This window comes from Saimiri boliviensis, chromosome 15 (genome assembly GCF_048565385.1).
Source record: "Saimiri boliviensis isolate mSaiBol1 chromosome 15, mSaiBol1.pri, whole genome shotgun sequence".
Lineage (NCBI taxonomy): Eukaryota > Metazoa > Chordata > Mammalia > Primates > Cebidae > Saimiri > Saimiri boliviensis.
Window position 1 is genome coordinate 6,775,120 of NC_133463.1, and position 13,042 is coordinate 6,788,161.

Sequence of the window (13,042 nt, forward strand, 5' to 3'; positions counted from 1 at the left end):
TAGAATTCCGAGTTGATAGTACTTTACTTTCTGCATTTAAAAAAAATGTGTGCTACTGCCTTCTGGCCTTCATGGTTTCTTATAAGAAATCCACCATTAATTAAATTGTTATATTAAATTGTTACATCATCAGTTCATTTTTCTCTGGCTGTGACAAGAGTTTTTCTTTATCTTTAGTTTTTACTGTTTGATTATGTATCTGGATATGCTTGTCTTTGAGGTTATCTTGTCTGGAGTTTGCCGAATTTTTTTTTTTTTTTTTTTTTTTTTTTTTTTTTTTTTTTTTTGAGACGGAGTTTTGCTCTTGTTACCCAGGCTGGAGTGCAATGGCGCGATCTCGGCTCACCACAACCTCCGCCTCCTGGGTTCAGGCAATTCTCCTGCCTCAGCCTCCTGAGTAGCTGGGACTACAGGTGCTCACCACCACGCCCAGCTAATTTTTGTATTTTTAGTAGAGACGGGGTTTCACCATGTTGGCCAAGATGGTCTCGATCTCTTGACATCATGATCCACCCGCCTGGGCCTCCCAAAGTGCTGGGATTACAGGCGTGAGCCACTGCACCTGGCCGGATCAGAATTTTTCTATGTGCCTTCAAGAATACTGGTTAAAGAAAGAACATTTCAAGAATCAGAGGTTACGCAAAGATAAAATGAATTGCCCTTGTTGGTAGTAACTTTTTCCATTTCTGGAGAAATTTAGACATCAGTTAGATTTTATACAACTCTACTGATGATTTATACTAGGTTTGAATTTTAGAATACAGGGGTTAAGGTGAATGTTGGAATTCATGCTTTGTATCTAAACCACAGCTAAAAAGATCACATGCCACTCAAATCATCTATTACATTTTTATTTCCTTGGTAAGTTGTCTACTCACTCTCTGAAAAAATTAAAACATTTGAAAAGTTGTCTATTAATTAAGAGAATAGATTTTAAGTCATCAACTGCCAAAAGAATCCATCAAATATTTATTGTATGTATAAAATCTGAATAATTGAAAAAATTGCATGTTCATATTAGATTTTTTTAAATCCACTATTCCTCAGTTCAAAGAGAGATTTGAGTAGATGTAAGATAAAAAGAGGCTTGCTGTACTTCACATATGAATATCAGCCAATTTCAAGGAGACAAGGTTAATTTCATATGCTCTTTGGTGCCCCAATTATTAAAGCAATTGTCACTTTTATAACCAGTATTCCTAGATGTCAAATTGAAGACAGAAAATAGAGTATCATAAACTTGATTACCAATAATTGAAACACCACACTTACTTTAGGAAGATAATTATTGTTGTTTTCAGCGGGACCATACTCTGACAATCGTGAGATTTTGCCTACTCTCACCTTCTGCCACTAGGAAACATGTCCAGGCATATTTGAGAGGAGCAGATGGGCAGTAATAATACATGTTTCCTACGCGTATTACTTGAAATCTAAATATCCTTTCTCTTATTTATTTCCTTATTGTGCTATTAGAGTTCAGATGACTTAGATATCGATATCTATAGAGATTTCCTTCATTTGAGGCATCTCTCATTCAGAAAATATTGTTTCAGATGCTGAAAATCTCAACTATTTTTTCTGACAGTCAGAATGGGAATTGAGGTCTTTGTTATACATTTCTGCTAACATCCTTTGGAATGTGTAGTTAAGATTTTGTTGCAAATTGATCCTCCAGACCTGGATGAGAAATTAGAATGAAAATAAAAATGTCCGAGTAGGACTAAATGTTGTCTTATTATATGAAAATATCTTTCAATTGTGACTTACCCGTGTAAACAAGAGGTTTTGTTTTTATTCCTGGTAAAATAATTTTAAATGTCATCTCTAAATTAAAGAAAATCATAAGAGAACCAGTTAGAGTATGTTCATGAACATTTTCTTGAGAATCATCTACTTATGACTTATGTTTTAGAATATCTTTAGTGTCATAAATTATATCATGTTAATAAATAAAGTAAACAAATTTAACAAATATTTATTGTATGGATCATTTTTAGTACAAACCATTGTGAAAATTAAGTTTGATGTACAAAACAGAGTATCTAAGGCAGGCGTCCCCAGACTTTTTACACAGGGGGCCAGTTCACTGTCCCTCAGACCGTTGGAGGGCCGCCATATACTGTGCTCCTCTCACTGACCACCAATGAAAGAGGTGCCCCTTCCTGAAGTGCGGCGGGGGGCCGGATAAATGGCCTCAGGGGGCCGCAGTTTGGGGACGCCTGCTCTAAGGCTATTTTCTATTGGTTCTGAGTTGCCTTTCTTCTTTCTTTCTTTTCTTTCTTTCTTTCTTTTTCTTCTTTCTCTTTCTCTCTCTCTCTTTCTCTTTCTTTCCTTCTCTTTCTTCTTTCCTTCTTTTTTGTAATCTCTTTCTGTCACCCAGGCTGGAGTACAGTGGTGTGATCTCAGCTCACTGCAACCTCCACCTTTCAGGTTCAAGCAATTCTCCTGCCTCAGTCTCCTGAGTAGCTGGGATTACAGGTGCCCACCACCCTGCCAAGCTAATTTTTGTATTTTTAGTAGAGACAAGGTTTCACCATGTTGGCCAGTCTGGTCTTGAACTCCTGACCTCAAGTGCCTGCCTTTGCTTCCCAAAGTGCTGGGATTACAGGCATAAGCCACAGTGCCTGGCCCTGAGTCACAATTTCTAATAGATCATGCCCTTAAAATAATCAATACTCACCAGGAAAAAAAGTATGAAGAAATGACTCAGGATTGTCACTGGCCTCATATATGAATGCAGAGTAATTTTGCTGAAATTATTTGTAATGGATCCCTTCTATTGTTAGTACTGTTATATGAATTTGGAGACAATGGGCTAATTATAGAAAAGATAAAGACACCCTAAATGTGTGCCCTGTGCTTACATAACAGAGAAACACACAGGGCTATGCTGTGGCAATAGCTTGCCATTTTTGCCAACACCATTCTGATCACTTTACATATGCTAACAACTTTAATCCTCCCAGCTAACCTTCAAGTTGTTAATATTAACACTATCCACATTTTCATCATGTAGACAAAGAACTGAATCATGGAGCAGGCCAATGGTCCAAGGTCAGAGCTGGTAAGTGGCAGAGTCAGAATCTCAACTGGCTAGTCCGCTCTAGACATCATGTTCTTAACTCTCACCCAGTAACTTGTTAGCTTCCTCACTCTACATTCATTCACTGAACATAGTCATCGAAACCAAATTCAATTGCAACAGTTTTGCACATCAGGTTTTTTAATTTTATTTTTTCTGACCTGTTTTAGGATGGTACTTGAGATATTTTTATTAATTTGGCTTTCCTTGTCTACAGAAAGAACATTTGCGTCTCTGCAAAATCAGCAATTAGTTCCTTGGCTTGGCTGCAAGCATTTTCACATAACTGCTAAGATAATAAACAACTCCTACTTTTCAACAGCAGAGTTATCTGTGAGAATGCAATAGCCACAAAAAGGCCAGAATTTCAAATGAACAGTGATCATCTAAGAAGCCATACTCCCCGGCAATAGCTCGGATCCACATGCATGTACTCACTGGTCATTCTGCCTAGTCCCCGTGTCGCCAGGGGACACTCAAAGCCCTTCTACTCTAAGTCATCATGCTGGCCAGGCTGTGGGCAATCCAGTCACATTGGACAATACAGTGTTGAGTGAGTAGCTTTCATTAGATTGAGTCCCACCATGAGTCGTTTACAAGGTCACACTTAGTTATGGAATAATTTATTAATTTAAGGCAACTTAAAAATTTTTGTCTTTTGTGTACGTTAATTTTATCATGGTTTATATGCAATGTAGGACATACATAAACAAACATTCCTTCACTGTTTTTATTGTTAGCATTTCCACATGCAGCCCTCTTCAGCAATGCAGGAGGAACAAGTACCAGCTTCAGTGACATCTGATCTGAGGACTAACTGGGACTTTCTAGGACGCGTTTCTGGGTCGCTACCAATGGCCATTGCAAGCTGGAGTCAGTAGTGATAGATGATAGACCACCTTTGTTTCCCAGACCTTTTCTGGGAGGTGGCGGTGAGTTTGAGGAAGGAGACTGAGGCATCTGGGGTCAACTTCCCCCTCCACTTCCACAAAGCATTTCAGTAGAAGAAAAGACTGGCCAATCGGTGCCTCCTGAGTTTACCTTCCTGTAAATAACATGCTTTGTATGGGGAAACTCTCCAGAAGACACTGTTTTTACTTAAAACAAGATCAAACCCAAAAACCTTTTCACACGTGATTCCTAAAACTGTAAGCCCGAAAGCCTTTCATAGGTGATTTCTAAAACTGTAAACCTGAAACTCTTTCATAGGTGATTTCTAAAGCTGTAAACCCGAAACCTTTTCACATGTGAGTCCTAAAGCTGCAAACCCAAAGCCCTTTCACTGGTGATTTCTAAGGCTGTAAACCTAAGATTCTTTCACGTGTAATATCTAGAGTGCAAGCCTACATAAAGGCGGAACCTTCCTTTGTTGGAGGAACTGGGTAATTTGGAACCATCACCTGGCTCCTGGCCATAATAATAATAATAATAATAATAATAATAATAATAAACTTCTTCCTTCCCCATTTGGTGTTCGAGAGCTCTGTTTCCCATGGCCGCTCCTGCTACAAGTTTAGAAGGTAAAATCTTTGAGAAAGCTTAGCCCAAGAGGAGGCCCTAAGATGGAATTTCTAAAGATAGAGAGCAAATGAGGTAGCCAGCGACAATCTCGCCGGAGATGCTGCTCAGCGTCTGGCTGACAGGAGCATAAACCACGTAAGTCGGGTAGAAAGTCTTGTAAGCACAGCTACTTTAAGATTTGATGAACCTGGTGCTCGCTAAAAGGCAGTTCCCAAAAACTCTTTGACACCTATGACCTCACAATGTCTACAGCAGATTAGTCCAAGTTTGATGAGATTGTCAGAATATTATTGAATTTACTATGATTCCCGATTACATTTTTTCTGTCCAAATTAAGGTTCAGCGCTCCGAGATTTCCCACCAGCAGTAGCATATGATGTAAAACTCTAGTGTCGGTCTCTCAGATAGCTCAAAAATAGAGCTGAGATGCACATATTAGGAGGGCACAAAAAATGTAATGGTCGATGAAGGGTAAGCTTAAATTGAGATGGAGCAGAAACTCCTCTTGGTGAAAGCCCTCTAAGCATCAAAAGAAAAGAAAATCTTAAGTTTGTTCCAAGGGAAATTCCAGGCACCTAGCTGGCCTTCAGGAGAAAACAAACAACCTGATAAGCAAGAAGGTAACAATAGCTTAACACAGCAGCCAGGCCGGGCCTGGTGGCTCACGCCTGTAATCCCAGCACTTTGGGAGGCTGAGGCGGGCGGATCACCTGAGGTCAGAAGTTCAAGACCAGCCTGACCAATATGAAACCCCATCCATCTTTAAAAAAAAAAAAAAAACAAATACAAAACAAAACAAAAAAACAGCAGCCAAGGAGGTTAGAGCCAGGAGGGAGATTAAAGATAACACCTTAACATCTGTCCCTGAGTTGTTTTTCAGAAATCAGATGGAAAAATCCTGTCTGCTGGCAGGTAGAGCTCAGATGCAGGGAACTGAGGACTGAATTCTGACTACTGTTCTTTGTTCTAAATTTCTTCATGAGGGTCCTACAGGAAGTCATGCCCACAGGCCAGAGCTCAACATTCTGTTCTACTGACCCCAGGATTTTAGACCAAAGCTTAACAATCTACAAATCAGAAAATCTTTCAATCCACTTATGACCTGCGGGACCACTCCTTGAGAGATCCCACAATTTTATACCAAAAGAATGTATAGCCTTGGGCTGGGCGCAGTGGCTCAAGCCTGTAATCCCAGCACTTTGGGAGGCTGAGGTGGGTGGATCACGAGGACAAGAGATCGAGATCATCCTGGCCAACGTGGTGAAACTCCGTCTCTACTAAAAATACAAAAAAAAAAATTAGCTGGGTGTGGTGGTGCGTGCCTGTAATCCCAGCTACTCGGGAGGCTGAGGCAGGAGAATTGCCCGAACCCAGGAGGCGGAGGTTGCAGTGAGCCAAGATCGTGCCATTGCACTCCAGCCTGGGTAACAAGAGCGAAACTGTCTCAAAAAAAAAAAAAAAAAAAAAAGGTAAGAATGTATAGCCTCCATGTGTTGATTTATGACTTTGCCTGTAACGTCTGCCTCCTCCTTTAAAAACTATTACATGTGGCCAGGCACAGTGGCTTATGCCTGTAATCCTAGGACTTTGGGAGGCTGAGACAGGTGGATCACTTGAGGCCAGGAGTTTGAGACCAGCCTGGCTGACATGGTGAAACACTACCTCTACTAAAAATACAAAAATTAGCCAGGCGTGGTGGTACATACTTGTAATCCCAGCTACTCGGGTGGCTGAGACACAATTGCTTGAACTCATGAGGTGGGGATTGCAGTGAGCCAAGATGGTGCCACTGCACTCCAGCCTCAGCACTCTCTCTCTCTCTCTCTCAAAAAAAAAAAAAAAAAAAAAAAAAAAAGCCTCTTACATTTAGGCCATTTGGGAGTTTGAAGCTTAAGCATTTGCTGCCTGATTCTCTTCATGTGGTGCACTTTAATAAATGCTTCACTTTTTCTTGCTGTAAATCTTGATGTCAGTGTTTGGCTTTGCTGCACCGGGCAGGTGGACCCAACGTCAATGTGTCTGCAGCCTAATTTTTTCTGGTCGTAGGACAAGAACTCAGATTTTAGCTGAACTAAGGAGCAAAAAATCCTGCATCAATCCCAGCACTTTGGGAGGCCGAGCCTGGTGGATCACTTGAGGTCAGGAGTTCGAGACCAGCCTGGCCAACATGACAAAACCTTGTCTCTACTAAAAATACAAAAATTAGCCAAGTGTGATGGTGGGCACCTGTAATCCCAGCTACTCAGTAGGTTGAGGCATGAGAATTGCTTGAACCCGGGAGGGAGAGGTTGCAGTGAGCCGAGATCACGTCACTACACTTCAGCCTGGGCAATCAAGTAAGACCTGTTAAAAACAAAAACTTGAATTTTTCCCAGATGACAAATTAAAATCCACTGAAAAGTAGGTGAGATTAAACTATTAAGGTGACTTTTAGTGTAGTCTATTATTTTGACCACTGAGCAACACAATTTTTATTTTCCACTTTCTCTTTTGATACATTCTCTTCTAAAGTTAAAGACAACAGTTTCCAACTCAAAATTTCGTGGCATCTTTTGAGATAATTTGACCTATTTGTCTGTCGATCGTTGTGATTTTCTTTTTCATTTATTTTATCTTTAATTGTATAAAATAGCAAGCCTTTCTCATATTTGTAGAAATATTTCTTTGTGCACTGTGGGCATTTCATTTTTATTACTACGTGTACTGAAGAGAATTTTTAATTTGTATATGAAAAAGTCCACCTGTTTTTAATTTTACAGTATTTAATCCTAGGGCTGTTTTTGTTTTTTAATGTTATCTGCAATTCATAGTTTTAGTTCATGATATTATTTTGGGGTATTGATAAAATGAGGAGCTAAGTTTATTTATTTTTTTAGAAGCAATGCGGTTTTCTCCCCTGACTAATTTTATAAGGTGTACTGATTTGACTATGTTGATCTAATTCCTCTAACGCTTTATGAAAAGGATTTAATGGACTCACGTTTCTCCCTTTAATGGTCTTGCAGTCTAAAATGATGTTTCAGCCCCTAGGCAGAGACACCTGTGGACCTGTTGTCACAAGAAGCGAATGCCCTGAGGGTGGTGTGCGCTGAATAATGCTTCAGGGGTTCTCCCAGGCAGACGGGCAGGGGCTGGCTTTAAAAACTGAAAATAAATTTTCCTGTTATCATCCTTTCACCATCAACAAAGATAAAACTGCCTTTCTCTTTTTAATGCAAATGCCTCCTAGGCTACAAGAAACATCATTTAATTTTTTTTTTTTTTTTTTTTTTTGAGACAGAGTTTCGCTCCTGTTACCCAGGCTGGAGTGCAACGGCACTATCTCGGCTCACCGCAACCTCCGCCTCCTAGGTTCAGGCAATTCTCCTGCCTCAGCCTCCTGAGTAGCTGGGATTACAGGCACGTGCCACCATGCCCGGCTGATTTTTTGTATTTTTAGTAGAGACGGGGTTTCACTATGTTGACCGGGATGGTCTCGATCTCTTGACCTCGTGATCCACCCGTCTCAGCCTCCCAAAGTGCTGGGATTACAGGCTTGAGCCACCGCGCCTGGCCATTTAATTTTTTAAAAGGGTGGATTGTTTGTTCTGAGCACTGAGTCTTTTTTAGGGGTTTTGTTAATGATTGCAGCAATGTACATATTTTTAAAGTGTCACCCTTGTAAAGTGTCATATTTTCCCCATTTCCCTTCTTTGAATTCCTCCTTTCTATCATATTTATTCTGTAAGTAGACCAAGCAAAGAGTTCTGTTGTCTGAAACTGCATCAGGATAGATTTAGGCTAGACACAAAGAATGTCTCCAAAATAAAATATACTTGTTTGGGTGCTTTTGCCAGCTGCTGTTCTTGCCTTCCTGGACTCATAGCCTAATGTGACAGTGTGACAGGCATAAAGACAGGAGGCTAAATTAAAAAAAAACAACAAAAAAAGCCACATGCAAAGTCAGACAATAAGTGAAAAAAAAGTCTAGGGCAGCTTCAAATTTAGTAAATACCTTAAAGTAGTGGTCTAATTTTATACTTAATATATTTGATTTTGGGAGACTAAAGGGAAGGTAGTGACCACTTTGGAATGAGAGGAGTCAGAATCAACTGGGGTAGAGGATTGGGTCCACAGTCTCTCAACTCTATATCCCTTTGCTTTCATAATAGACACTTAATAGTAAATTTATTATGAATAAAACAGATTTTACATCTGGGTTAAAGGGAGAATAATACTGCCTGTTGTAGAAAATGGAAAATGAGGAGTAAGGCTTTTTTTTTTTTTTTTTTTTTTTTTTTGAGAGGGAGTTTCGCTCTTGTTACCCAAGCTGGAGTGAAATGGCGCAATCTCGGCTCACCGCAACCTCCGCCTCCTGGGTTCAAGCAATTGTCCTTCCTCAGCCTTCCGAGTAGCTGGGACTGCAGGTGTGTGCCACCATGCCCAGCTAATTTTTGTATTTTTAGTAGAGATGGGGTTTCACCATGTTGACCAGGATGGTCTCGATCTCTTGACATCGTGATCCACCCACCTTGGCCTTCCAATGTGCTGGGATTATAGGCGTGAACCACTGTACCTGGTGGAGTAAGACTTTGAGACGAGGTTAATTTCATTTGTCTATAATAGTTGAATTGCTGAATAATGAATAAAGTTTATGGTCCTGACCCTGGGCTACTTCATTAACTTCTCGACACTTCAGTGTCTTTACAAATAAAACAGAGAGAGATATTTTATTTCTAGGTTGAAAAAAAATGGTTAATCTAGATCCCAACTGTAAGAATTAAAGAAAAAGGAAAGAAACACAAAAGGTGGCTTGCCAGTCAGGACAGGTTTATTTTAGAGAAAACAGACCTGAGACAGGCATCTGGCCAAGTTAGGTCAGAGGCACACCCTCTTACAAAGAGTTTTTAAGGATTCAGGATGGAAGTGTTTACCAGAGGATTGGATTGCTTGTCTCTTTGTTGTGCTTATCTGAAAGAAAGAAAGAGAGAGAGAGAGAGAGAGAGAGAACAGTTGTCTGTTCCCATACTTCTTTCTACAGCTGCAGGAATATCCCCTGACCTGAGTCTGCCTTTTAGCATCTCTTTTCAGAGCACCTTGAGGGAAAGGAATGTGCTTATTAAGGTCCGTTGGTTTGCTGGAGCCCATTGTCTGAGGGTGAACTTTGGCAGTTACCCAGAAGCCTTTCCCTCATCTCCCTTTGTGCAGGAGCTGTCTTATCTGTGTTTTACTCTCTGCTCTTTCTGGCTGCTTAGTTAGAAGAGAAGTGATTTCCTTGAAATGCATGAGGCTAGAAAGGGAGCTGGAACTTAATGTGGTGGTGTTTGTTCAAGATGACAGTGCTCCTGCTCTGTCACTGACAACTCAATTTTTGAAATTCTAGGAAATAAATAGGTAGTTAAGATAACTTGGAGCCAAAACTCTGAACAAATGCTAATCTGAACAGTGTCAAGAGAAACAAAAGGGACTTAGCAGCTTGCTAAGACTTCATTTAGGGGAAAGCATGGAATGGATAGAAATAAATGAAACCATAGACACTTATGAGAAAATGAAGCACATATAAACATATATATGCATGTATTGAGACCCACATGTGCATGCCTATGTGAGAAAATGTAAAGCACATATATATGTATATGTCTGTATTGAGACCTATATATGTACGTGAGAATATATAGATCAACCTATAGTTATTTTTAAAAAAGGAATGAGGTGGAACACACATAGGAAGTCTGTGAATACAGACATTTAACCCCACTCTGATGAAAATATAGATTATACCTGGCATCTAAGAAATCCCTCTCATGGCCCTTCCTAAAAAAAATACACTATCATCATAGTTTTTCTATATTTGAACTCATAAAAATGAAATCATTCAATATGTAATCTTTTGTGTCTGTTACCTTTAACTCATTATTATATCTGTGAAATTACTTCATGTTGTGTGTACCAAGAGTTCATTCATTCATTTAAAGATAGGGTTGAGGTATGTTGCCCAGACTGTCCTCATACTCCTGGTCCTAAGGGATCTTCCCCCCTCAGTCTCCTGAGTAGCTGGGACTACAGGCATGTACCACCACACCCAGCAATAATACATTCTTTTAAGCTGCTACATAATACTCTGTTGTGTGAGTATACCACAATAGATTTATACATTCTTTTATTGAAAAGCATTTTGGTTGTTTCCAGGTTTCATCTACAAACATTATTTTACATGGCTTTTGGTGAACATATGTACTCATTACTCTTGGGTAAATATTTAACAGTGAGATTGACATGTCAGTGTGCAGCATTACATTTAGTTTTGAAATATACTCTCACATTGTTCAAATTACTTCCCACCTGTAATGTATGAGAGTTTCAACTGCTGCTCATCTTTGCCAATGCTTTTTATTGTTAGTCTTTTGAATTTTAAGCATTCTAGTAGGTGTGTAGTGGTACCACATGGTGGTTTTTTTTTTTTTTTTCTTTTTTAATTTATTTATTTATAAGATGGGGTTTCACCATGTTGGTTGGGCTGGTCTTGAACTCCCGACCTCAGGTGATCCACCCACCTTGGCCTCCAGAGTGCTTGGATTGCAGGAATGAGCCACCACGCCCGGCCCACATTGTGGTTTTTATTTGCATTTTCCTGATGCCTAAGGATGTTGAGCACTTATAAAAAATAGTGATTAAAACTGGTCATTTGGTTATCCTGTTTTGTGAAGAGTCCATTCAACATCCAGTTTTGCCCATTTTTAAAATTGGCTTGTCTTTTTCTCATTGATTCATGGGAATTATCCTCTACACGTTCTGGATACTAATGTTTTGTTGAATCCATGTATCACATATATCTTGAGTGTAGAACTTGCCTTTTCACTTTCTTAAGGGGGTCTTTTGATGAACAGAAGTTCCTAGTTTTCATCTAATCCAATGTATCAATATTTTCTATTTTTAAAATTTTCCTGTTTAAGAATCTTTTTCTTCCCTGGGAAAAGAAGATATTTGTCTGTTTTCTTCCAAAAGTTTTATTGTTGTATCTTTAACATTTAGGTCTGTGATCCATTCTAAATCAATTTTTATGTGTCTTAAATAAAGACAGCTTGCAGTCAAGGCAAAGGTTCATTTATTTTTCACCTAACAGCTTTTATCAAGAACATTCCTTTTCCTATCAAATTGCACCGGTGCCTTGGTAATAAATCAGGTGACCATATATATGTGGGTCTATTTCTGTACTGTTTTCCACTTTGTGAGCACAAACGAGGCCTGGATTTGAAATACTGGGTAGTAATTTCCCAAAATGCTATTTTTAGACTGCAAAATGAATTGTTTTGCCTTGATAGAGTTCTTTTGATTCTTTTCCCTGACTTACTTTCCATTTCTTTATAAGGACAAAGACAGCAGTGAGCTCCAGGACATGCACTGACAGTGGCAACCCTAGAATTTTTTTCCATCAATTCTGTTGTATTTTTCTCATACAGTTTAATAATATGAAATTTAATATATATATATATATATATTTTTTTTTTTTTTTATTTTTTTATTTTTTTTGAGACGGAGTTTCGCTCTTGTTACCCAGGCTGGAGTGCAATGGCACAATCTTGGCTCACCGCAACCTCCGCCTCCTGGGTTCAGGCAATTCTCCTGCCTCAGCCTCCTGAGTAGCTGGGATTACAGGCACGCACCACCATGCCCAGCTAATTTTTTGTGTTTTTAGTAGAGACGGGGTTTCACCATGTTGACCAGGATGGTCTCGATCTCTCTTGACCTTGTGATCTGCCCGCCTCGGCCTCCCAAAGTGCTGGGATTACAGGCTTGAGCCACCGCACCCGGCCCTTAATATATTTCTTAATACAATATGCAGAAAGGGAAGTGAAATTATACAAGTACTAAGGAAACTTTAGTTTGCACCTTCACAACTCAGATTCATCTTCTATATTCATGACTGCATACATGAACACTGACTAGAAATAACCTACAAATTTTATGAGATCTGAAATATCAGATAGTGCTATAATCTGGAACTTTGTCTATTTTTTAATGCGTAAAGAAAAATATTACATCACTTTAATCTTAGCATTAGTTATGCAATCTCTATTTGCAATTACAATATTTAAAATTATCTTTTAATTAGGAGAGTACATTTTTAGCTCCTGCTTGTGAATGAAAACATGAGCTCCAAGAAATATTTACATATACTTTGGCTGTGATATTTTTATGAACTGATTCCATATATTCTTTATAAACTTACAACTAAAAGTAACTCTCCTGATTTAATTATTAGTCAGTTTCCCTGATGCATGTGGTGTAACCAGTATACCTAATTCAATTCTCTACCAAGTAGCTTGGGACCACAGGCTCATGCCACCATGCCTGTCTAATTTTGTTATTTTTTGTAGACATGGGTTCTATTTTACCCAGGCTGGTCTTAAACTCCTAAGCTCAAGCAATCCTCCTCCCTTAGCCTCCCAAAGTGCT